A 3,634-nucleotide genomic window follows, 5' to 3' on the forward strand; every position below is an offset into this window, starting at 1 on the left:
AGGAACATGTTACGCTGCGGGGACCGGAAGCAGCGAAGCAGAAAAGTAATCGCTTCTATACGCAAAAATAAAAGTTTGAGTGAACTGCTTAATGTTGGTCTTCGAGGTGCAAACTGAACAGGCCCTGCAGACAAAGAGACGTTGTATGAGCCTTTCTTCCAATTTTACTTTTAAGAGGTACATTTATTCAAAAACTGTACCGAATTACAATTTTAGGCCACTTTTATTTTATGTTCCTGGAATTTAGAGGAAAACATATTCTGACTCCACTATCTTTATTTTAAAGCTTTAGTTACTTTTTGCAGATTTAGATTATCAACAATAATTATTTAACTATTAACTATTAAATTATGATATGTTATGGTTATCCACCAGTAAATAAATTGGGCATGATCTGCTTGAACTTTACCAGTGGTGTCAGTGTTGTTTACCACCCTGTTGCTAGGTCTCTTTGGCTCTTATTTTTAAATAATTACTATAACTTTTATTTGCCACAGTTTTCAAATGTAAGACTTTATTGAATAAATCTAGACATAAATATGCTCAAACTTTACCGGATGTGCTGTTTTTGGTCCTGCTTTTAAATAATTACTATAATTTTTCTTTACCATAATTTTCACATTCTATAGTGTGTTAAATAAATCTGGACTAGACTGTGACACCCAGGTTATCAACACCATTAAGTTCAGTACTTTCTGAAATGCAGTGTCTTCTTTTTGAGTGTATTTGGAGTACTTATACCTTTAAGTAAATAAAGCGTGTAATTTTGTACTTCAACTGGATTGAAGAATGTGAAGCAGTACTACTAGAAGTAAGGTATGTACTACTAAGTGTAAAACCTTTACTTTACTATTGACCATCTCTACATTTAAGTGCAAAAGTTTTCATCGCCTTCTTTGGAAATGGCAATAGTTGTATTATATAGTTTTTAATGTTTTATCAGGCTAACTTGGCAATGATATAATTGTCAATAATTTGCTATAACTTTTTTACACACTCCTTGATCATTTTTGCTACTTACTATAAGTGCATTACTCAAATGCTACAATTAAATACAATTTTGAGGTACTTGTATTTTACATTTTTACATGATTTTTATTTTTACTCTACTACATTTATTTTACAGCTTTACTTTTACAATTTTTTTTTATTATTATGGGCATAAGTAGCTGTAAGCACAAAAAGTTAGTAACAGTTGCTGCTTTTGTTCTCCCTGTAACACAGATATTTGCCTTTTTTTAATTACAAAATACCTTTTTGCTATATTTTTCACTTTTGGAAGTATGTCAGACATATGGCTGATAAACTTCAAAGAAAGCATCAAGTTAGGATCAAGTTAGGATAATTAATACCCTAACATGATGGGTTTTAATACATTGTTACATAGTACTTTTAAGTAAGATTTTGTACTAAAATACTTTATTTCTTTAAATTTTTAATTTATTTTAGTACACAATCTTACAAAAGTAGTATGTAGCAATGTAATTAAAACCCATCATGTTAGGGTTTTAATTTAATTTTTACGTGGTATTTTTGTGGCCCAAACTCTAGATGCTGAAAAATATGCACAGCAGCCAATCATCATTCATATTTTTCTGGACCTTTACGCTGCAATTACTAAGCCTCCATTTTGAAGTATGAAAGTTTATCGGCTGAATTTTTGTATTTATTTAAATACATGTTTAGACGATTATATCCTTTTAGACAACCATTTTCAGGGGAAGAACAATCATTAGTTTAGAAAATAATTACTTCTTTAGACAATCAAACAATCTAATCTTCAAATCTAATAAGGTTTTAAATTAGTAACACATTTCATGTTTTCAGAAATTAATGTTTTCACTTTTCTCTTGTGAAGATGGAAAAAATGATGAAATGACTAATCATCTGTTAAAGTTCCTATTTTTAGTATTGAAAAGAATAGTCTCTTGTTAGACTGTAAATGAGAAACTGATGGTGGTGCATAGGGTCAGGACATAATGCTATTTTGAGAAACAATTTCTCTGTCTTGTTTTATAATTTTTGATCATGAGCAAAGTCCCAGTTTGCTTTTTTTCTGTTTGTTGTTGGAAGGAAGGAAAACAAAAGAGAGAAACTGTAGCACTGTTCATTAAAAAGGTTATATTCAAGTATGTTGCTATTAAACTGATAATTTTACATTTGTTTTACATTTTCAGTTGTTTTTTTCTTCACGCAAAACATACTGAAGAAAATCCTTTCCATAGACATTCCCCTCAATGAGCCCACACAAAGAACTCAGCTACTCTCACTGTGATAAGCAGAAACCAAAGCAGATCTCCATGTCATCTCGCCTTTCACCCAACTGAAGAGGAACTACATCATTTGCTCTTTCGACTTTGTGCAGATCATCTTATTGGTAATTGGTCAAAGCAAAATTTGCACAAAAATTAGCATAACATCAAACATAGCGAAGAAAATCTGGATTGTTCCACTTTTGAAGCATTGCAGGAGATGTGTTGTTGTGTTTTATAGGACAGAGCATTGCTAACCAATGTCACGGGATCCTATCAGATATGCCAGTGGTCAAATTAACAAATCCAATGCAATTAGATGTTCCATTTTCTGTGAGATGCTGTGATTGCTCTGAGTGTATTAGTCTCCTTTGCGCTGTTTCTCGCTTTTCTCTAGTTTTCCCTTGTGGGATTTTCTGTTTATCTGTTGTGATCTTGACTGTTCATTTCTGTTTCACGTGTCTTGCTGTGTGTATTTTGTGTGTTTTTCTTGTCTCAGTGTGAATGTGTACACACAGATGTCTGTGTTGTCAGTGTGTCCACCTTAACATCAATCTACTTGTCTGAATGTGTGTCTCTTTGTGTGTGTGTTTGTGTGTGACTGTTCATGCCTCACTGTGGGACACGTTGATTAGTGCTCACTGTGGCTCAGCTCCCAGCTGTCCTTGCTGCTGGCCGCTGATTGAAACCAATCAGGCTTGCGATGGCCCCATCGCAGTGACCCCTCACCCCTCCCACCCCCGCCCTAATCACCTGCTGATTGGCCCACGCAGGGCCCCCTGCCGTTGGCACGGAAGGTTAATTTGACCGGCGGATGAAGGCTCCAAGAGGGAATAGGAACGTGCGCTGGGTGATATTGCATGGATATAGCTCACCTGTCAATCACAGCCACTTAAAGGGGAGCAGCAAAGGGAACACTGACTATCAGAGAAGAGAAGAGAGTGAAAGGTAGGAAGGAAAGGAAAGAAGGAGTGGCAATGCTGGTTAACAGCCTTTTAGCAGAAGGTCATCTTTAGAGATTAACAAAATCCTCACTTAGAGTCCACTTACTAGCTTGCAGCAAATAGAGTTTGCACATGTGAACTCACAAAATAATATGTACCACATAGAATACTCTGTAGGGTTCATTATTTTTTATTTGTTTTGTTTGTCAGACTGTACCTCGTGATTTTCCTTATATAACATTTTCCTTTACTTTATTCACCTATTATTTTTACAGTAAGAATCATATAATTAATTGGATTTTTGATATTTAATTTTAAGCAGCTATACAAAGATTAACTTTTGCAATCCTACAGTAAATTTTAAATGATGCAAATATCACAATAGAACTGAAAGCTTTTAGAAAAATGTTTCATCTAAAAGTACAAAGATTTCACAAA

This window comes from Channa argus, chromosome 17 (genome assembly GCF_033026475.1).
Source record: "Channa argus isolate prfri chromosome 17, Channa argus male v1.0, whole genome shotgun sequence".
In the NCBI taxonomy this organism is placed as follows: Eukaryota; Metazoa; Chordata; class Actinopteri; order Anabantiformes; family Channidae; genus Channa; species Channa argus.